At 39.2% G+C, this 23,245-nt stretch overlaps 1 long non-coding RNA gene and 1 other non-coding gene across 2 annotated transcripts; both read left to right on the forward strand.

Moving 5' to 3' along the window:
• Window positions 1-19,732: 19,732 nt before the first annotated feature.
• Window positions 19,733-19,813, forward strand: TRNAL-CAG. The gene has a single exon. It is a non-coding gene; the product is annotated as a tRNA-Leu (tRNA).
• Window positions 19,814-19,982: 169 nt separating this feature from the next.
• LOC121999988 lies at window positions 19,983-20,588 on the forward strand. Its single transcript, XR_006116880.1, has 3 exons — window positions 19,983-20,124; window positions 20,290-20,368; window positions 20,577-20,588. It is a non-coding gene; the product is annotated as an uncharacterized LOC121999988 (long non-coding RNA).
• Window positions 20,589-23,245: the final 2,657 nt, after the last annotated feature.

The raw sequence follows: 23,245 nt of genomic DNA on the forward strand, positions 1-23,245 counted from the left end.
TTATAAAATAAATATAAAAAAAATTAAACTGAGGGCTTGCAGTCCACAGATTTATATAGACACGTTGGTATCTCCGCTAATTGAGAATTTTTTAATTTTCAATATATCATATCACAACAGTAATGATCAAATCTTATCCTATTAACTGGGATCGATTATATAGATCTTTTTATGTCATTAAATTTTATTTTTTATTATATAATTATTTATATTTAAATAAATTTTATTTTATTTTATTATTACTAACCAAGTTTTTTTTAACCTTTTTCTTCATCATCTAACCGGATCATTTATTAATTGTCTAAGTACATATCCATACTATTTTAAATGTGTCTTTCGAAATTTTTTCTCAATAGATTTAACTCCAACTTTCTCTTTAATACTCTCATTTCTTATTATGTCTATCCTCATATGTCCACACATTTATCTTAATATCCTCTTCTCTAGCTAAACATGTGTTTATATAGACTTTAGACCCTAAGACTAAGAAAGAAAAGAAATCCTGATATATGGATCTCAATTTCAATCTTATAGAAAAAGAAAAGAGATCTTTCCAAAAAAGAAAATCTCTTGACAAAAATTAAAATTAACTTAACAGATGCTGATAAGACAAATTAGGACACATAAATACTAGAAATACTAAAATTACCCTAAATACCATAAAAATAGAAATGACAAAAAAAATAGTAATAAAATCTTCAGAGGCTCGGACGAGAGCCTAAACGTTACTTTTTTGGGTCCGAAACTTAGTAGTTACGAGTTCCCTTATAATATATGTAGATCTCTGAATTCTACATGTGTGGTCGCTAACAAAACTTAATTCTGAGTTCCGAGTCAAAAGTTATGACACTTTAAAGTTCAAGGGGTCATGTTGGGTTAGTCCTGCATCACAATCTCTCAATCATTTTGTAAAAATAATCCTAAATACTTAAAGTTCTCAATTCCAAATAACTCATCATTTTCTATTTTAATAATTGTCTCATTACGTCTAATATTGTTAAACTTAAATTTCATATATTTTGTCTTTATTATATTAAACCTAAAATCTTTCACTTCTAGTGTTTCTCGCCAAAATTCTAGTTTAGTATTTACTCTTTCACGTGTCTCATCTACTAAAATAATATCATTTATAAACAACATATACCAAGGTACTTTGTCTTTCTTGAATATGTCTAGTGAGTTCATCCACAATTAGTGTAAAAAGATTTGGAATTAGAGTTCATCCTTGATGTAATTCTATCTTTATTAGAAATGCTTCAGTTAATTCGTTTGAAGTCCTTATACATATCATTAATTAATTTAATATATGTTACACTAACATCTCTCTTTTTTAGAATTCTCTATATAATTTCTTTTAGAACTCTATCATAAACTTTTTCTAAATCAATGAATGCTATGTATAGATTTTATTTTTGCTCCTGATACTTTTCAATTAGTTGTCTGAGAATATGTATAACTTCTATTGTCAACCTCCATTATTCTTTTCCAAAATTGCATGATATGAATCATTAGTTTAATAGCCCTATAGTTTATACAATTTTATACATCTTCCTTTTTTTTATATAAGAAAACTAAAGTACTTACCTGTTATTGATTAGGTATTTTTTTATTTTTAATATCATGTTAATTTTATAAGTTATTCAATACCTTACACTACAAAAAAAAAAAATCTGTATTAACGACGGGTATTTCTGTCACTATTCGGTCGGTATTTGGGTTTAGCAAAGGAATTACAACAAACATATGGTAATCGAAATAGATTGGGTCGTAGATGGATTTATTGACAGAATTTACTTTCCGTCTCTATCTAGTGACGAAATAAATTTCCATAGATAAATTTATCGACAGAATTGTGTTGTCGTTAGTAAATTTAGCTACGGAATTAGTGTTCTGTCGAAAAATACCGATGGAAGTTATGATTTCATCCGTAATTAGTGAACAAAAACATGTTTCCATAATGTTATTTATCGACAGAATCCTGAATTCCATTGGTAATCACCAACAGAATTTTGAATTTCGTTGGTGACTAACGTAAATTTACATTGTTCCTATTACGATAATTACCGACGAAAAAATAAATTACATCGGTAAATACCAATGGAACTTTTAATTTCGTCGCTAAATTGCAAAAATTTTAATAGATTCTACTTTAAATTTGCAATTACCTTGGTTACATTTTTCATATCAATACAAATTATCACAAACCATGTTTACATTATATTCCATTATACACAAACATTTACAATTCATAAACAAGCAACTAATTCATTAAACTATACATTCACAGACTCATTGCAATCCATACACAAGCAATCAAATTTACTATTCAAATCCATACAAACTAACACAATAAACTATTCAATAACGATACACAAATTTAAAAACATACAAACTATGTCCATAATCTACTACAAAGACCGCTAAATAGAATTCTATAAGATAGTACTATCAAATCCTATAGAAAATAAAATATGATAGATTATTATCAGAATCACATAAGACAAATTGATTCAAAAATTAATAATGAGAAAATACAGTAAAAATATGAATGTGTAACTAATTTTAAAAGTAAAAAAAAAATATTTGAATAATATTTTGGATTTCTGATGGTAGTGATATTAGATCGATGATTTGTCTTGAGGAAATGTAATATAATTAGAGATAATAATATTATAATATCAAAACTGAATAAATATATTTTGTATGTTTTATGAGTGTTAAAAAAACTATAGTTGAGCATACCTCATAAAGATGTTACTCAGCAGGGTCTTGTGGGTCTTGAGTCTCTTGTAACTCAAAACGATGCTGTGATTGGATAAATTGAGCAATGACTACTCGTATCTCAGCCAAGACACCTATTGGTGCAGGGTATACCAAAATCAAACCTGAGTTTTGATGTTGTCAATGATTCAAGTTAATTCTTATTGTGATCTAATAAGTTAAATATGTATGAGCTTACTCAATTAGGAAGTCTTAGCAGATCGTGGAAGTCAGGCAGGAAGTCCAAGTGGGTCAAGAGGACCTGACGCTTAGCAAGGAAGCTTGATAGGTCTAGAGGATCTGGTATCGAGAGGAAGCCCTGGTGAGCCAATCCGATGCTAAGTGGTAAAGTCCAAATAGCTCTAGAGGACCAATGTTTGGCAGGTAGGTTGAGGTAAGCAAATGGAGAGAAGCGACGGTGAGGTCGTGTTCCAGAAAGGAACAATCTTAGGTCGCTGATCTAATTAAAGAAATAGGGAAGGTTTCCAAGTTGAGATCAAGACAGTTTTGTTGGAACCTTTGTGCCCGCTATAGGGGGTGAATAGCATTTCGTCGCGCTTGTCAGTTGCTTTGTCTTGATGATGTGCAGCGGAAATAAACACAAGACACACACAACGCTAACAACTAAGATTTACTTGGTATCCACCTCAAGAAGAGGTGACTAATCCAAGGATCCACACACGACGCTATCTCCACTATGAAAACCCTCCTTCTCGGTCGCAGTCGAAGGCGGAGAAGCCTTGTACAAACTCTCTCACACACAAGCAACTCACACAAGAAGAAGAAATACAAATACAAATAGAAACACTCTCTTCTTGCTTACTTGTTGATTATTGTTGCCTCTTGAATCTTGGAAATGCACCCCAAGAGCCTTCAAGAACTGGCGGAGAAGCTCGAAGAAAATCGTCGGTGAATCGCACACAAATCGCAGGAAAAAGCTCGCAAAGAACTAGTGAAGAAAACGCTCCGCCCGGGCTATATGCAGTGCTCCCAATCGATTGAATTCATCCCCAATCGATTGTCACGTCATATCCGGACAATCCCAGTCGTCCATCACCTGCATCCTGCGCAACGGTCAAATCCCAATAGATCGACCGATCGATTGGGAACATCTGGATCGATCGGTGGATCGATCTAGAAGCATTCTGTGCTTCTCGTGATCGCGCGAGAACACCCATGCCCAATCGATCGACCAATCAATTGGCAGCTCCCAATCGATCGCTCGATCGATTGGAAAAGGCTCTGTGCTCACGAAATATGGTCTCAATCGATCGACCAATTGATTGGGTCATTCCTGTTGGTGCGGGAAGCATCTGACGATCGAACCCGAGTTTTGATAATGACAAAGGATTCAAAGTTAAGGTGCTTTGTGATCTGACAGCTTTTGCTGAGTGTTTCAGGAAAGTCCTAGCTGCGGTTAGGCAAGGGAAAACCCTAGGGGGCGGTAATCCTAGGTCATAGGGGGTGGTAACCCTATGCGGAAAGTCTTGGCAGGTCAATGGCTTCAGGCAAAAGTCCTAGGGGGTGGTAACCCTAGGTGGAAAGTCCTGGTGTCGCGAACCAGGTGAAAGACTGGACTAGTCGGGAAGCGGATGTCCAGCAGGAAGTCCGGAAGCGTCGAGTGCTAAGCAAAAGTCCAGTCAATCTGGAGGATCGACTGGCAAAAGGTAAATCTCCTGAGTGGAGTAGGTGAGGACGCGTTCCCCGTAGAGGGAACAGTAGGCGTCGGGTCGACCTAGGGTTTCCGGTTGGAAATCCGAAGTCAGTTCGAAGACTGTCAGCTCTTTTTTTAGTATGGAATATCAGTTTCTAACGTTGTCTTGCAGGGTATGCAATTGCTCGGACTAACCTTGTTTTGCAGGAGAAGGAGCTGCTGGAAAAAGGTGGTCCGGGCGCCCGGGATGGATCCGGGCGCCCGGAACAGGTCCGGGCGCCCGGGACCAAACTTTATCCCTGCCGCGACTTCGCCACGTGGAGCATCCTGGTTGGTTTGCCACGTCACACTCCAAGCGGCCGGAAGGGATCCAGGCGCCCGAAATATCATATATAAAGAGGGTCAAGGGAGCAGCTAAAGAACAACGAATACAACAATCTTCTAAGCAATCTCCCTGCGACAAGCTGCTAACGACTCGATCCAGAAAGTGCTGCAACGACACCCCGACAACCCGGAGCTTTAGATTTAGTCTTTTGTTGTCGGTATAATCTGTTTACTACTTTGAATTGTACTTAGTCTGTAATATCTTTATCGTGCTTATAGTTGTTGCCCACGAAAAGCGATCAAGGATCGCGGGCCTTCGAGTAGGAGTCGCCTTAGGCTCCGAACGAAGTAAATCTCCTTGTCTCTCTGTGTTTATTATTTTTTTATTCCGCTGCGTTTTTACTCGTTTGTTTTACGAATCGAAAGAAATAGCCACGCACGCTATTCACCCCCCCCCCTCTAGCGTGATCTCGATCCAACAATTGGTATCAGAGCGGGGTTGTTTTGAATTGGTGCAACCACCTTTCAAAACAAATTTTTTGTGGTATTTTATATTTTTCGGAGTCAATTAGAATCTAGCCTTATAGCTTTATTCTAATTCTTTTATCGAATCGACTTTTGCTCGAAGTTGGTACAACACCACTCGAGCTCGTTATTATTACTATTCCCGCACTACTAATCCAAAACTTAGTCTTGGAACATATATTTTTGTTGTTCTTGTTGCATATTACAAATGGCTCAACAAGAGGGGTTCAGTACTGTTCGTCCCCCACTGTTCTCCGAAGATGATTTCGGCTACTGGAAGGGAAGAATGGAGACGTATCTGAAGATCCAGTTCGAAACATGGATGATCATTAAGACGGGACTTCAGCTACCTTCCGATGACGACGGCAAACCAACTCCCTGCGAGAAGTGGGACGCCCCTCTAATCAAAAAGGTGGAAGCCGACGCCAAAGCTACCTGCACCCTCCAGTGCGGCCTTTCCAAAGAAGAACTCAACAGGGTCGGCCCGTTCTCTTCCGCAAAGGAGCTCTGGGAAAAGCTAGTCGAACTCCACGAAGGCACTAACGACACCAAGGTAAGTAAAAGAGATCTTTTACTTAATAAATTATATAATCTAAAGATGCAGGAAGGCGAGACGGCGAGTTCTCTACATGCGAGAATCCAAGACATCCTCAATTCTCTTCACGGAATCGGACAGAAGATAGAGAATCGGGACGTCATAAGGTATGTTTTAAACTCGTTTCCAAGGAACACATTGTGGGCGTCAATGGTAGATGCCTACAAAGTTTCCAAGGACTTGTCTTCAATAAAATTAGATGAATTATTTTGTGAGTTTGAACTTCATGAGCAGACTAATGCACAGCCAACCGAGAAAGGTATTGCGTTGGTTGCAGGTACAAGTCGAACACGGGAGCCGAGATCACGACGAAGAACGGAGCCGGAGTCGGAAGTTGAACCAGACTCAGACGATGAAGACATTGAAATTACAACCGAGCTGGTAAACCTCGTAAAGAAGCTCTACAAGACAAAGGGTTTCAACAAAAGAGATCTAAAGAAGGCAGTGAAAACGAAGGAAGGGTCACAGAACTCAAAGATGAAGTTTGAAGTTACATGCTACGGGTGCAACCAAAAAGGGCACATCAAATCCAACTGCCTTAACCTGAAGGAGGTCAAAAAGCAAAGAAAGAAAAAGGTCCTTAAGGCAACATGGGACGAATCTTCATCAGAGGACGACGACGACGAGCTCGAACAGACGAGTCTACTCGCATTAATGGCCCGGGACCAAATCGTCGAATCCGGAAGCGAGAGCGAGTCTGAGGTGGAGTCCGAGCAAAGCCACGGATCCGTATCCATTTCCGAAGGACCAGACCCCGCTGTAAGTATCTCCCGGTTAAACATTTTAGTTAGTTATTTATTGCGCAAATTAGCTAAGTCAAACCTGAAGGTTAAGTCACTTCTAAAGGAGATAACTGTCCTTAAAGAAGTGGCTGACACTAAACCCTTACCTGATCAGAGTCAGACTGAATTTCCAACTCAAGTTCAAAAACTTGAGGAAGAAAATTCAAGTCTAAAAAATCAGGTTAAAGATTTAAAAACTACCTTAGAACGGTTTTCTTTGGGCTCCAAGAACTTGGACTTAATTCTTGGGACACAAAGGGTCATTTACAATAGAACTGGGCTGGGATATAAAAGTAAATATAAATCTTACTTATCCTTAATATACAAACAAAGTAGTAACTCAGTCCAAGCATGGGTCCCCAAGTCCAAATTGATCAATCAAGTTGGACTTAGTCAATACTGGGTCCCGAAGGATCAAATACACTACCTCGATAGACCATATCGAGGTCATAATCCAGGGGGAGCAAAAAGAAAAACGATATTAAAAATTTAAATTAAAAAAAAATTATTCAAAATTAACCTTCAAAATTCGAAATTAAATATTAAATTCAGAAATTCAAAATTCGAAATTAAATTTTAAATTCAAAAATTAAATTCAAAATTTGAAAATAAATTCAAAAATTTAAAATTCGAAATTAAATATTAATTCAAAATTCGAAATTAAATTTTAAATTCAAAAATTAAATTCAAAATTTGAAATTAAATTATAAATTCGAAAATTAAATTCAAAATTCAAGATTAAAATATCGAAACTAAATTAAAATCAAGTTAAAATCGAATTTAATTAAATCAAAAATCCAAAGGAAGGCTCCAGATTATCTAGCACCTCCAAACTTAATCCACCCGATAAGGGTAACCAAGAGCAGACTACCCGGCAGGGTAATTAAGGTTAGATAAAATGGGCTAGGTTTAACTTGACCCACGGTACTGGTGAAGTTTTTGGATGATAGTACGTTAGGGAAGCTTGGGCATCGCATGTCTAGGAAGATATGGCTTCGACCTAGTGCATTTGGCCAAGTGGAACTGACCGAAGCTACCCTTAAATGGATCCTAACTAGTTAGACCAAGGTTAAGTATTAAGCTCAATGGGTAGGACTATTTGGAAAACCTCGAAGGCATGGTTACTTTAATGAGTTCCTTGTGACTCACCATAGCCCAGAAGTTTATCCAAAGAATGCTTACTTGTTAAACCCAAAGCTAAACCTGAATCTAACACAAAGTTAAACCAACTCCTTAAACTGAACCTCAATTCATCTCACAACAATTATAGGGTTCCCTGATTGAAAATTTAGATCGGGTGAGATGACTAAATTAAAATTGACTTAAATCAAGTTAATTCAACAAAATTATTTCAAAATTATTTTAAACTCAATTTCAAAATTATTTTAAATTTCAAAATTATTTTAAACTCAATTTCAAAATTAATTTTAAACTCAATTTCAAAAATTATTTTAAAACTCAATTTCAAAATTATTTTAAAACTCAAAATTATTTTAAACTCAAAATTATTTTAAACTCTATTTTAAACCCAATTTCAAAATTATTTTAAACTCAATTTCAAAATTATTTTAAACTCAATTTCAAAATTATTTTAAAACCAATTTCAAAATTATTTTAAAACTCATCTTTCAAAAATCTTTTAAATTAAACTTTAAAACACTTTTCAAAACAATTATAACAATATGACTAATTATTGTTAACTTAGCCTGGGTAAGATAAAATTCTAAGGAGTCTACTTCAGTCAAACTATCTTTCTATCCATTAACAAGAAACCAATTCATTCACTTTATGTGTAGGAGTTGGATCAATGGATGTTGGATAGTGGATGTTCCAGACATATGACTGGAGATAAATTGAAGTTTTCAAAGCTCAAACTAAAAAATTTAGGATCAGTTGCATTCGGCAACAATGGTCAACTTAAGGTAATCGGAAGAGGTAATATCGAACTCAACTCCGATTTTATTATTAGAAAAGTTTTGCTAGTTGAAAATTTCAATTTCAACTTACTAAGTATAAGCCAATTGTGTGATAGCGGATACTTAGTCACTTTTGACAAAGCTAGGTGTTTAGTCAAAAATATTGAAAATCCTGAAATCACACTTAAGGGACTTAGGAAAAACAATATGTACTCAATTAATCTACCCACATCCTCAATAAAGTGTTTTATAACACAGGAAGAGGAAACTGACTTGTGGCACAGAAGACTGGGTCACACTCACACTAGACTCATTTCAAAAATGAGTCATAATGGTCTAGTTAGAGGTTTGCCCAAACTAAAATTCATTGAAAACTCAATCTGTAATGCTTGTCAACAAGGAAAACAAACTAAGTCAACACACAGATCAACAAATCTAGAAAGAACCAACTCGTTACTTGAGCTCCTTCACCTTGACCTATTTGATTCACATGGAGCCAAGTCACTAAGCAAAAACCAGTATTGCTTAGTAATAATTGATGACTACTCTAGGTTTACATGGGTAAGATTCCTAAAACAAAAGATGAAACCTATGAAATATTTAGTAATTTTGCAAATTAATAGAAAATGAAAAGATACTAAAATTAAAAGAATAAGAAGTGATCACGGGGGAGAATTTGAAAATCATAGATTTACTCAATTTTGTAAAATAAATGGATACCTACATGAATTTTCATGTCCTAGAACCCCTCAGCAAAATGGTCTAGTGGAACGTAAAAATAGAACACTACAAGAAGCCGCTAGAACTATGTTAAATGAATATAATTTAAATCACCAATTTTGGGCTGAAGCAATAAATACTGCAAATCATATTCAAAACAGAATTTTAATCAACAAATTTCACAAGAAAACCCCTTATGAACTATATTATCATAAAATTCCTAACTTAAATTATTTAAAAATATTTGGGTGTAAAGTTCACATTTTAAACACTAAAGATTATTTAGGAAAATTCACACCCAAATCTAACCCAGGAATATTTTTAGGATACTCCTCAAATAGTAGAGTCTATAGAGTCTACAATCAAAACACTCTAAAAGTTGAAGAAACAACTAATATAATATTTGATGAAGAAAATAATTTACCAAATATAAATGAGAATGTTGATCCAAGAAATATAGAAGATGATGAAATTCAACCAAATCTTAATAAACCAGGGAACCAGCCCCTGACCCAATTATAAGACCAACTAGGGCTAGTACTTCTCACCCACCTGACCAAATTTTGGGTGATCCAAACCTAGGAGTCAGAACTAGATCTTCCTATAGAATCCATAGTCAGATTGCCCTAATTTCTAAAATCGAACCTAAAACAATAGAAGAAGCACTACCTGACCCGGACTGGATCATAGCTATGTAGGAGGAATTAGCCCAATTTGAGAGAAACCAAGTCTAGGACCTTGTACCTAAACCCATAGATAAATCAATAATAGACATCAAATGGGTTTTTAGAAATAAGTTGGATGATCAGGGTGATATCATAAGAAACAAAGCCAGACTAGTAGCCAAAGGGTTTAGTCAAGTTGAAGGATTAGACTATGATGAAACCTATGCACCGGTAGCTAGACTCGAATCCATTCGAATGCTATTAGCTTATGCAACAAATAAAGGGTTTAAATTATACCAAATGGATGTTAAGTCAGCCTTTTTAAATGGTTTCATCAAAGAAGAGGTCTATGTAAGCCAACCCCCAGGATTTGAAGACTTAAACAATCCTAATCATGTATTTAAGTTAAAAAAAGGCCTTGTATGGACTTAAACAAGCCCCTAGGGCATGGTATGAACGGTTATCCAATCACTTAATATCCAAAGGCTTCAACCAAGGTCAAATAGATCCAACTCTATTTGTAAAAACTGTAGAAAAAGACATCTTCATAGCCCAAATCTATGTTGATGATATAATTTTTGGATCCACTAACTCTAAATTTCTAAAAGAATTTGTTAGATTAATGGAAAATGAATTTGAAATGAGTATGGTTGGTGAACTTAATTTTTTCTTAGACTTACAAATAAAACAAACTAAAGATGGAATTTACATTTATTAAACTAAATATGCTAAGGAATTAATTAAAAAATTCTGCATGGAAAATTCAAAAATAATAAATACTCCAATGACAACCAACATCAACATTGACTCTGACCCAGTAGGAAAACCAGTAGACCCAAAATATTATAGAAGTGTAATAGGTAGTTTACTGTACCTAACTGCAAGCCGACCTGATATAATGTTTGCTGTAGGTATGTGCGCAAGATACCAATCCTATGTAAAAGAGTCACACTTAACCTATGTTAAAAGAATACTTAGGTACATTAAAGGTACTCTAAATATAGGACTCTGGTACCCTAGAACTTGCACCCTTGACCTTCTTGGCTATTCTGACTCAGATTACGCTGGATGCAAGTTAGATAGAAAAAGCACAAGTGGCAGTTGTCAATTTCTAGGGCAATGTCTTGTAAGTTGGTCAAGTAGAAAGCAACATTGTGTTGCTTTATCTACCACTGAAGTTGAATATATAGCCTTAGGGGAATGCGCATCTCAATTGCTATGGATGATGCACACTCTTAAAGACTATCAACTAGAATATAATAAAACAAAAATTTCAATTGATAATATAAGTTCAATAAATCTAACACAAAACCCAATTCATCACTCAAGGACTAAACATATAGAGGTGAAGCATCATTTTGTAAGGGATCATGTAGCTAAGGGTGATATTATACTCAACTATGTTGAGTCAAAATCAAACCTAGCTGACATTTTCACAAAACCCTTACCTGAACTTGAGTTCAGCTCACTTAGAAGACAAATAGGTATGTGTTGGGTAGAATAGATACTATAACTTTATATTCTTACTTATTTTTTTTTATAACTACTAGGCAAAACTGATTTTCCAAAATCCCCACTTTGCTAGACTTTCGAAAGTTGGATTTAGTCTAGGATTTCACCCTAGAAATCATGTTCCCCCAGGACTCAGTCAGAGCATCTCACAAACACCTAGGTTTACCTTGATTGTGTTTGTAAAACATAGAACGTTGTGAGATGCATAGGGTACAGCCTGAACTCAAGAATGCTTATTTCTGTGCATCAATATGAGTCTGAGCGTTAAATACATGATTAACAGTAATCAAATCAAGTCTTCCAGCCTAAGTACAATCTAACTGGATCAATTGACTTGACTTGACTAACCAAGTGAACACTGTTGCCCTCTAGGCAATCAGCAAGTAGCTAAACGGTTAGACAGTTGATGGAGGAAATAATAAGTTTAAGCATGTCTGTACTTAAGGGATCTGATACCTGATCAAAACAAATCTTTACTCATGCTGGGACTGTAGGGCTCTGATACCTTACTAAAACAAAATGACATTCTATCAAGGTTATCCCTTCTCCTTTGCCTTATATATTCTTGAAATTCATTTCAAAGCAGCTTTCTCAAAAACTTTCTCCAAATTTAAAACTTTCAAGTGTCCTCTATTCTGAAAATCCTTTTTAAATCTTCTTAAAAAGTTATTTAAGCTGAACCCTCTTCGAAAAACCGTCAAGTTTTTAAAGCTTTGAAAAATGTTTTTTCCTTTGGATATTTTCTTTAAAAAACCTGAATATTTTCTTTCAAGAAATTTTTTTTTTCTCTGAAAATGTTGCTTAAAATTTCTGAAGTAGAAAACTTTGTTAAATTTCTGAAGTTAAATTTTTATTTGAAAATTTTTTCTCCTTAAAACACACTAAGTTAAAAAGAGTTCCTCTTTGCAAATCTCTTCAAGCAAAATCAATTGATAAAATTTTGAAAAATATTGCTATTCTAAGGTGTTGCCTTACACTTGCTCCTTGCCTAAGTCAAAATGTTTTCTGCTAAATTCTGTCTTGAAAAATTAAGTTTTTCAAAACTAGCTCATTTTTGATATATGGCAAAGAGGGAGAGTAGAGAAATTCAAAGAAAGAAATAAATTCAAAGAAAATATTTTAAAGGGAGCTTGTTTATGCGTATTCTTAAAGGGAGCTTGTATTAAGGGGGAGCTATGTTTATGCCTATTTTTGCTATCATGCTTATCTTGTTTCTTGTGCTGCATAATTTTAACTTAACTTTGAATTACGTGTTGCCATAATCAAAAAGGGGGAGATTGTTGGTGCGGGAAGCATCAGACGATCGAACCCGAGTTTTGATAATGAAAAAGGATTCAAAGTTAAGGTGCTTTGTGATCTGACAGCTTTTGCTGAGTGTTTCAGGAAAGTCCTAGCTGCGATTAGGCAAGGGAAAACCCTAGGGGGCGGTAATCCTAGGTCATAGGGGGTGGTAACCCTATGCGGAAAGTCTTGGCAGGTCGATGGCTTCAGGCAAAAGTCCTAGGGGGTGGTAACCCTAGGTGGAAAGTCCTGGTGTCGTGAACCAGGTGAAAGACTGGACTAGCCGGGAAGCGGATGTCCAGCAGGAAGTCCGGAAGCGTCGAGTGCTGAGCAAAAGTCCAGTCAATCTGGAGGATCGACTGACAAAAGGTAAATCTCCTGAGTGGAGTAGGTGAGGACGCGTTCCCCGTAGAGGGAACAGTAGGCGTCGGGTCGACCTAGGGTTTCCGGTTGGAAATCCGAAGTCAGACTCGGACAGTTCGAAGACTGTCAGCTCTTTTTTTAGTATGGAATATCAGTTTCTAACGTTGTCTTGCAGGGTATGCAATTGCTCGGACTAACCTTGTTTTGCAGGAGAAGGAGCTGCTGGAAAAAGGTGGTCCGGGCGCCCGGAACAGGTCCGGGCGCCCGGGACCAAACTTTATCCCTGCCGCGACTTCGCCACGTGGAGCATCCTGGTTGGTTGGCCACGTCACACTCCAGGCGCCCGGAAGGGATCCAGGCGCCCGGAATATCATATATAAAGAGGGTCAAGGGAGCAGCTAAAGAACAACGAATACAACAATCTTCTAAGCAATCTCCCTGCGACAAGCTGCTAACGACTCGATCCAGAAAGTGCTGCAACGACACCCCGACAACCCGGAGCTTTAGATTTAGTCTTTTGTTGTCGGTATAATCTGTTTACTACTTTGAATTGTACTTAGTCTATAATATCTTTATCGTGCTTATAGTTGTTGCCCACGGAAAGCGATCAAGGATCGCGGGCCTTCGAGTAGGAGTCGCCTTAGGCTCCGAACGAAGTAAATCTCCTTGTCTCTCTGTGTTTATTATTTCTTTATTCCGCTGCATTTTTACTCGTTTGTTTTACGAATCAAAAGAAATAGCACGCACGCTATTCACCCCCCCCCCTCTAGCGTGATCTCGATCCAACAATTCCTTCCTTTGCAACACACTCCAATCGATCCACTGATCGATTGGTCCCTGGTTCAATCGATCGCTCGATCGATTGACCAGCCTGGACTTGACTCAAACTCAAGTCCAAACTCCCAAACCCAACTCCCGGTCAACCGTGACCTGTTGGGTCTCCATGCCTAGCATTTGGCCACTCCCGGCCAACCTCGAACTAGCCTTCTAGCCTCCTTCATCAGCCTTGCGTCCCTCGGATATCTCCCTATCCTTCACTCCTTACCTTCTGGAGCTTCCATCGGCCTCATCCTAGTTGTCGGGTTCTCTTAGCCAAATCACCCTAGGACTTGCTTTGCCAAGATCACACTTGGACTTTCCAATTGTCTGGCTCCTCACCAGGACTTTCCCTTTGCCAAGATCACACTTGGACTTTCCAATTGCTTGGCTCCTCACCAGGACTTTCCTTTTGCCAAGATCACACTTGGACTTTTCAGTTGTCTGGCTCCTCACCAGGACTTTCCCTTTGCCTAGCTATATTAGGACTTTCCAATTACCTGATCTCACTTATCAGGACTTTCACCACCAAGTCTGGTCAACACTGACCTACTTAGATTTTCACTCTTGCCAACCTTCCTATTGGACTTACCTTTGCCTAATTTCTAATTAGAACTTTCCCAGTCAAGTCTCCTGTTAACCTTGACCTACTTGACTTCTCTCTTGCCTAACATCCAGTTAGGACTTTCCCAGATGCCTAAACTCCAGTTAGGACTTATCTGATCAAGTCTCCGGTCAACACTGACCCACTTGACTTGTCTTCTCATCAACCTGGTCAATCCCTTGACCATCTCCACAATCGGTCGATTGCTCGCCTCCGGAACCACCGTTGCACCGACCTAGAAAGGGTGGTGAGGAACACTCGGCACTTTACCCCATCTGTATATTAATGTAAAGTGGCAGTGTTGTCGAACTTACCCAAATGGTCGTCCGGGTCAGTGGTCCCATTGTATTCCCCGATCGCCGGGGGCGCGTAATGCCTTGGTAGTGGGTCGCGTAGGATGACCTCGGAGAATTGCCGATTGATCCGCTCGGGGGACGAATCTGTCCGGGGCGCCTTACCCTTCCTTTCATCACGGATGGGCCCTTGTCAGACGAAGAGCCCCGATCGAGGTTGGCTTGCGTGACTTCTGACGGAGTTTGGAATAAAGCCCGATGGAACGGTATCGGGGCGGGCGGAGCTTCCACCTGCGTGCTGGTCGGACCTTTGTTCTGCCCCCATATTGAGAGCTGCTCCGGCCGGTCGTCTAGTGCCGCCAAACCGCCTGATGCAGACGTTGCCTGTTGCGCTATCCGATCGGCTTGAGTCTTTTGCTGTTGCTCGACTATCTTGGCCGCCCGCACTTGGATGAGCACGTCTAGTTCTTCGGGAGAGAGTGTCATCGTGAGTTGGCGTCTAGCTTCTTCCATCGTCTTTGCTCGGATTCAGGTGCATTCCCACAGGCGACACCAATTTGATCCTGTCCGGGCGCTGAGTCGATGGATGTTGGGGATGTGGTGCTCTCCGTTGTCTTTGACTGGTAATGTGGATCTCCGGCAGACCTGCAAAGAAGCCGAGCAGAGAGGGGTTTCCCGGCGACGACCCTCCGACGCTCAAGTTAGGTAGTGAAGAACAAGAAGAACAAGGCAACGTTACTATGGCTACAGTGATGAAAATTGCCTACCTCCGTCGAAGTCTGGGGGTCCTTATATAGGACCCCGGGAAGGGGCGGCCACGCTTCTTGATGCGTGCACGCTTCCCCAAACATACCTTAGTAGGTCGTGTCAGAAAAGCATGTCTGACGCCATTCCGCAATCGTCCGAGCATATCCCGGATGTGACGGTGGAAGCTGTTAGGATGTATACTAAAAGCCTAGCTTTTAGTATAAACATTTATCTAGAAATAAGAATCACATTGGTCAAATGTCTACATTTATGATAAATGTAGTTGTTCAATTAATTTATATTGTAGATAACATGGTGTGTGGTGTCACACACAGAAGATCATGTTATTGGTTCCTTATAAATTATAAATAGTAGCTCACGACCAAGATGGAAAGGAACAAACCATTGGAAGGTCGTAGTGTAATTAGGTATTAGTTTATCTTAACTATATAATTACACTAGTACACTTAGAGTGTATTGAGTAGGACCATTTGAGGTCGTTCCTTTTATACTGACTTTATGAAGGAACAAAGACCTCAGTTATTATGAAAGTGTGTGCTCTTAATCCTAATATAATAACAAGCACATATATTTGATATTTATTTCTTTAATTTATCAATGGGTGAGATTTAGTTCGATGAATCAATAAGCCCGATAAGTTGGGAAATAATATCACTTATAGTGTGTGTTGTTGATTATAGAAGGAAACTGTGTCCTAGTGATCTAGGTTGAGAATGTCCCCAAGAGGAGCTCATAAGGATTGTCATGTTAAACCCTGCAGGTGGACTTAGTCCGACATGACAATGAAGTTGAGTGGTACTACTCTTGGAGATAGATATTAATTAAGTGAGTTGTCAGTAACTTACTTAATTAGTGGACATTTGTTATCTTAAACACAGGGAGACTAACACACTCATAATAAGAAGGAGCCCAAAATGTAATTTGGGATTGGTGCGGTAGTTCAATAATAATTCTTTAGTGGAATGAATTATTATTGATGAAATTAAGTTGTGTGTTCGGGGCGAACACGGGATGCTTAATTTCATCGGGAGACCAAAACAAATTCCTCCTCTCGGTCCCTATCGTAGCCTCTTAATTATAGATTACTATACCCACCTATACCCACCTTCTTACCCATCCTATAGGGCCGGCCAAGCTAGCTTGGAGACCAAGCTAGGGCCGGCCATGGGTATGTTCATGGGTGAATTCATGTGGCCGGCCCTATTAAAATAAAAAGGAATTTTAATTTTAAAATTTTTCTTATGTGGATAATATAATTTAAAAGAGAGTTTAAAAATTTAAATCCTTCCTTTTATAAGATTCTACAAAAGATTAAGAGAAGAGTTAAAATCTCTTTCCTTATTTGTAGATTAAAAGGTTGATTTTAATTTTAGTAAAAACTTTCCTTTTAATTATATTCATGATTTAAAAGAAAGTTTAAAAATTAAAAATTCTCTTTTATTAGTTTCTACAAAAGATTAAGAAAAGATTTAATATCTTTCCTTTTTTGTAGATTGAAAGGAGATTTTAATTTTTAGAGATAACTTTCCTTTTTGGAAATTATCCACATGTTTAAAAGAAAGATTTTAATTTATAAAATTTCTTTTTATTAACCAATCATGAAGGGATTAAAATTATTGGAGAAATTTTTATAAATTTCTAGAAATAAATTAGGAAGTTTTAATTTTTGTTTTAATTAAAACTCTCCTTGTTTTGGAGAGAAGAGTGGCCGGCCATTATAAGAGAAAATTATTTTAATTAAATAAATTTTCCTTTTCAATGGCAAAAGAATTAAGAAAGTTTTTATTAAATTTTCCTTATTTGTCAAGACCAAGGATTATAAAAGAGGGGGTAGAGGAGGCTTCAAGGCTAACGACTCTATTCTATTTTTCCTCTCTTTTCTCCTTGGGTGTGGCCGGCCCTTTCTTTCCTCTCCTCTCCTTTGTGTGGCCGAAACCTTCTCATGGTGGAGATAGCTTTGGTGGCCGGATCTAAGAAGGAGAAGAAGGAGAGAAAAGAAGCCTCTTTTCTAGCATCCCTTGGAGCATGGTGGTGGTGGCCGAATCTCTTCATCCTAGGAGAAGTTTTGATGGCCGAAACTTGTAAGGAAGAAGAAGGTGCTTGGTGGTTCTCATCTCGGAAGATCGTTGCCCACACAACGTCCGAGGTTAGAAGAGGAATACGGTAGAAGATCAAGAGGTCTTTCTAAAAGGTATAACTAGTAATTTTTGTTTCCGCATCATACTAGTTATTTTTGAAAATAATACTAAATACAAGAGGCATACGATTCTAGAGTTTCGAATTTGTTTTCGATATAGTGTTCTTTTGTTTTTCTTTCCCTTGTGATTTGATTGTTCTTTTCGGTTAACCTAAAGTTATTTTAGGAAATTAAATATTAGCTTTCCATAAAAGGTTTTGTCTAGTCGGTGGTGGTTGCTCCCATATCCAAGAAGGTCATGAGCCTCGCCACGTCAGTACTGGGAACCAATTATGGAAATTAATATTTAATGGAATTAATAACTTAAGGTGATTTGGGTCGAACGTGTTAAGTTCCGCAGGAGACCCAAGTCAAAACCTAAAAGAACGAATAGATTAAGTTTTGGATCAAACGTGTTAAGTTCCGCAGGCGATCCAAAATTTAATTTAAAAGAACACATGGTAGCTAGGAAAAGGTTCAGACCTTTGTACAAAATTTTTGTACAGTGGAACCTCTAGGTTTTCCGAGTAGCAACCAACAGAAGCTTCCACCGTACGATACTCTGTCCGCTCCGGCCGCTGACCATGCTGTTTATCGGTGGCAGGTGTCTCGAGGACGAAGTTACCAGTTGTCCTTTTTGTCTCCTAGCGCTCTTACTTGTTCCCGGGCCGAGCGGACCAGCCGCTCGGCGCTCATGGCCTCCGGGAAGCCCTTCTCATGTGCTCAGATGGAATTGCGCCTTATTGTCCTGCGGCTCGGCCGAGCGGCTTGTCCGCCCGGCCCATAGACCTTTTTACCTTGAGCATCGAAAACCCGACCCCTGGCCGGACTATCTTTCGTCCGGTCCGGGAGACCCTTGGCCAGATGTCCGGTCGGCCGGATGCTCGGTCGGCCTGCCACTCCGTTCGGCATGACCTCTGGCCGCTCGGCGCGACCTTGGAATTGACCCTCTTGACCATTGACCTCCACGTGTCGTTGACCTCCCGCCAACGAGTGATCCCCCGTCCTTACCGCCGGATCGAGGGTATTAATATATGATAAATTATTATTATATAATAGTATATTAGTCTTCTATTATTGTTCTTATTGTCTATTTATATTTCATTTTTCTTTATAAACTTAAAATTTTACAATACAATTTACTAACCTCCTCTTCTAGTTACATGTTTTTCTCCTTCACTTGTCCCCACAGGCTGGATCAGCTGGTAAGTTATCTGGTTGTTTGCTCAAATGGCCAAAGGTCGAGGGTCGCCAGTTGCACACGGGAATAATATTCTTGGTCTGCTGGTCAAAAACTCCTAAGACCCCAGTCAACTTTTCAGCCCAGCACTCACGATGATTTACTCCCTCTGAAATCCTGAGGGGCCAGGCTCAGGAGGCCGCTAGGGTGACGGTTCCAATTTTTTTTTTTTTTTTTTGCTCAAATGTTTTTCTCCTTCACTTTAATACTTTATTACCTTTTATATTCTATTTAAAGAATACTTATTACCTTTTATATTCTATTTATATTCTTTGCTTTGTTCACAATTTCAATAACTCGAAGAAAAATCTACTGCTAAGCAAATTGCTCGCATTCATAAAGTTCCGAGGAATTAAACAAGCACAAATTCTTTAACACACGGTTTGATTGCAGGCATTTCTACAACATGGTTATCCACCTTCACCAGATAAGCTTTTCTTCCACTTCTAGGTAAGGTCTGTCTGTGTACATTTATTAATTATGAATAAGGTCCTTTTAATTTTAAGGAAATTTATATTTAATTAAGATTGGAGCTGTCCTTAATGCTCTGGCTATCGAACAGATGCTGCTGAGGCATTCTTATGAGAGAGGACATGTGAGTGAGAATAACATGGCCAATGTTTGTATTAATCTCTCTCTCAATTCTTTTAACAGCATATGGTTGGGAAGAAGACCAATGCAAAGAGCAGTTGTTCTAATAATCTCATAAATAAATATAATTTCAAAGGATAACCGAATGTCAAGATGGCCGAGTTGGTCTAAGGCGCCAGTTTCAGGTACTGGTCCGAAAGGGCATGGGTTCGAATCCCATTCTTGACAATTATAATTTTTTATTTCTTTCCCTTTTTTTATAAAAAAAAATGGTAACCTTCAAATTTCTGTGTTCACACGAATCTTAATTTGTCCGTAATTCTATTTTTGTCGCAAAAAGAATCTTTTAATTTTGCTAGCTTCAACTATTTACCGCAGCCTTCTGGATGAAGACACCAAATGTAGTTCTATTTCTTAGCATTCTTGAATAACTGTTTATTACAGAACGGATTTCTGACTGGACCAATGTAGTTCTGGCCTATGAGCCAGTTTGGGCAATTGGAACAGGGAAGGTTGCTACTCCAGCTCAGGCTCAAGAGGTAATTTCTGTGGCCATGATACTAAGTAACCTATAAGTTCTCTAGATAATAATCAACAGCCTATGCTGTTTGTATATCTTGAATCCAATATGATTATTCCAAACATAAAGCTTTATGTGGGCTGTTCCAGATTGACTGTCTTAATTGACTATGCTAATTCTCCAGGTGCACTCTGAATTAAGAAAATGGCTTCAGATAAATGTGAGTGTTGAGATTGCAGAATCAACCAGGATCATTTATGGAGGTAACTGTTTGTTGTTAACTTGTTGCTTTGATCACTTTCCATATTTGAGTTCTTTTTCACTCACTTCAAGTTGCATGACGTTTGACAAATTCGAAGCACTCAGTTTTTTTGCCAGTGCTTTCCTTTTTTTTGTTTTAAAACGGTTTGAATGATCATTCATTGTTTGTATTTTGTGTAAAGATCCCTTAATACAGATGAATTACCTCAGGTTCTGTAAATGGTGTTAATCCCGTCCGAAATCTGAGTCAGACAGAGATTTGTGGTGCTGTTGTCGGTGTTGACGGGGGTCGTCGAGATGCGTTGCTGACACTGTACTTCCGGTAAGGACTACCGCGGGAGGGTGACGGAAGACGATGACTAAGCTGACAAGGTGGGGGGTCTCCTATGCACACTCAGACAAGCACTCAGGCCGTCAGAGACCAAGAACCAGGGAAAAGGTCCCCGGGTCAAGTCCTCCGACGCTCAAGTCAAGTTTTTTTTCCCCAGAAGCACAGTGAAAGGACGAAAAGTAAAGCACGAGTGTGAAAAGATGAGTGAGCATACCTGCATAGGGAAGAAGCCTCCCTTTTATATGGCAGTGGGTACTTTTGGAATCTGATAAGTGTCAGGAAATGTCGGGTGTCAGGATTTGTCTGCCGGTGAATGACACGTGGCATCTTCCTATAGGTCGGAGGAGGGATCGAGGGGCAATGAGTCCTAGACGGTTAGCATATTCCCTGACATGCGGTGATTATTCTCTGACAGATTGTTACGATTCCCTGACTTGGTTGTCGTATAGTGCATGCCCGCCCCGGTCTATTAACCCTGGACTAGGTCCTCATACCTGCAACTCTTGACCTGTGGGTACAGACCTGCATCCCCTGGCCTATGTTTGTCGCCTCGTAAATCCATATCTATACGTCCATCCCGGCATTTGTACCTGCAAACCATGACCTGTGGACCCAGACCTTCATTCCCTAGCCTGTGTTTGTCGCCTCGTAAATCCAAATATGTGTGTCCCTCCTGCATCTATCATTCGGTAGATCTTGATAAGTCCAGACCTGAGTTTACCGCTCTACCAATCGAGGTTCTTGCTTACCTTTCCTTAAGTCTCGTTCTGTATACACGGCCCTGCTCCGTATTTTATCTTGTAAGTCCTGAACAGTACGTCCTGGTCCACATATCTTGTCCTACATATCTTATCCTGTAAGTCCTGACCTGTAAACCTTAGTCCGTCTATCCTGACCTGTATATCCTGGTCCGTATATCTTGACCTGTACGTCTTGGTCTGTATATCCTGACCTATAAGTCTTAGTCCGCTTGTCCTGCCCTGTACATCCTGGTCCGTATATCCTAACCTGTACGTCCTGGTCTGTATATCCTGGCATGTAAGCCTTAGTCCGCTTGTCCTACCCTATACATCTTGGTCCGTATATCCTGACCTGTCCTGGTCCGTATTCCTTCTTACCATGTAGACCTAACCCCTGAACGCCGCTTATGCCCGACCCAGACCGCCCTGTGATCTGGACTTTTGGGACTTTTGACCACCACGTAGGTCGGACTTTTGACCACCATGTAGGCTAGACCTTTGACCCCCACGTAGGCTTGACTTCTGACCGCCATGTGGGCTTAACTTCTGACTGTCTCGTGAGCTTGACTTCTGACCGCTACGTGGGCTTGACTTCCGACCACGTCATTTATCTGATCCCCCTATCATGCACTGTATCACAAGCCTCCCCCTCAAGTCTAGTCGAAGGAGGCTCTAGTCTGACTGACTAGACCCAAGTCCCATTCTTACCGGACCTTGCCTTTGTGTCTCTTTAGCTGCTAGCCCTTTTTCCCATATCCCACTCAGAATTTATCACCTTCCATAAATGATTGGTGGGACTTTACTGTGTGCATGTCCCTTTTCCAATCCTCAATCATGCTTCTTTTCTATAAATGTCACACTATTTTCCAAACATCTTCGCATGCTCCAAGGTTCACTTTCTACCTTCCCTCCACGTTCCCTTCTTTAAAAAGGGGTCACGTATACTGTCGCCTTCACTTTCCTCAGGCTACCTTCCTCTTTGCTCCTGGAATCAGACGAGATATCTTCTCTGCGCCACCAGCTCACTCATTTGACCCAGTTATTAACTCATAAAGATGAGGTCCTGCTTGAGATGACGCAGAGTAGAGACCTTCAGTCCTCTCTCCGTCGGGAAATGGAAGAACTCTGGCTGGCGGCTAAATCCAGGACTCGGGCTGAAGCAGCTCTAAAGCGTAAAGCTCATTCAGACCTGAGGAGTCAGACTTATTTTATTACCTACCTGAAGCTGAAGCACGAGGACACTGCAACCCTCCTGCAAGAGAAAAGCCGAATAAAAGATGAAACCATTGTCCATCTACAAAGCAGCATCTAACGTATCAAGGAGGAACTAGCTTAAGCGCGGGCTCATTTGGCGCGGAAGGACTAGGCCTCTCAATCTTGTAGTAATGTGAACTCTTGAAAGATGTTCCCCCATTCTTACTAAATAGACAGTGTTTTTCACGTTATATGTCTATGAGGGTGTGGGTATATACTCCCTTGTTTCTCCTTTTATTATTATGTTCAATAGACGTGTGTCCCCAAGAAAATTTTCTAGAAAGGATAATTTAGAAAAGATAATCTACTCACCAAACCTTTTTCTTACCGCAAGGGTTGGGAGTTGTGGTTCATGCGGACATGTTTGCTTGTATCTCATATTTGCAATAGAAGTATGGCCTACAGACCTGTTGAGAACGAGAGTACGTCCCCCCCCCCCCTCCGGTGGCTTACACTGCGGCTAGAGTAGGGGACGCCGGCCGGGAAGGCTGTTGGGTGTGAGATAGGGGTGTCAATTCGGGTGGGTCGGGTCGGATTAGGTCGGGTTGAGTTTT

Source organism: Zingiber officinale, chromosome 7A, assembly GCF_018446385.1.
Source record: "Zingiber officinale cultivar Zhangliang chromosome 7A, Zo_v1.1, whole genome shotgun sequence".
In the NCBI taxonomy this organism is placed as follows: Eukaryota; Viridiplantae; Streptophyta; class Magnoliopsida; order Zingiberales; family Zingiberaceae; genus Zingiber; species Zingiber officinale.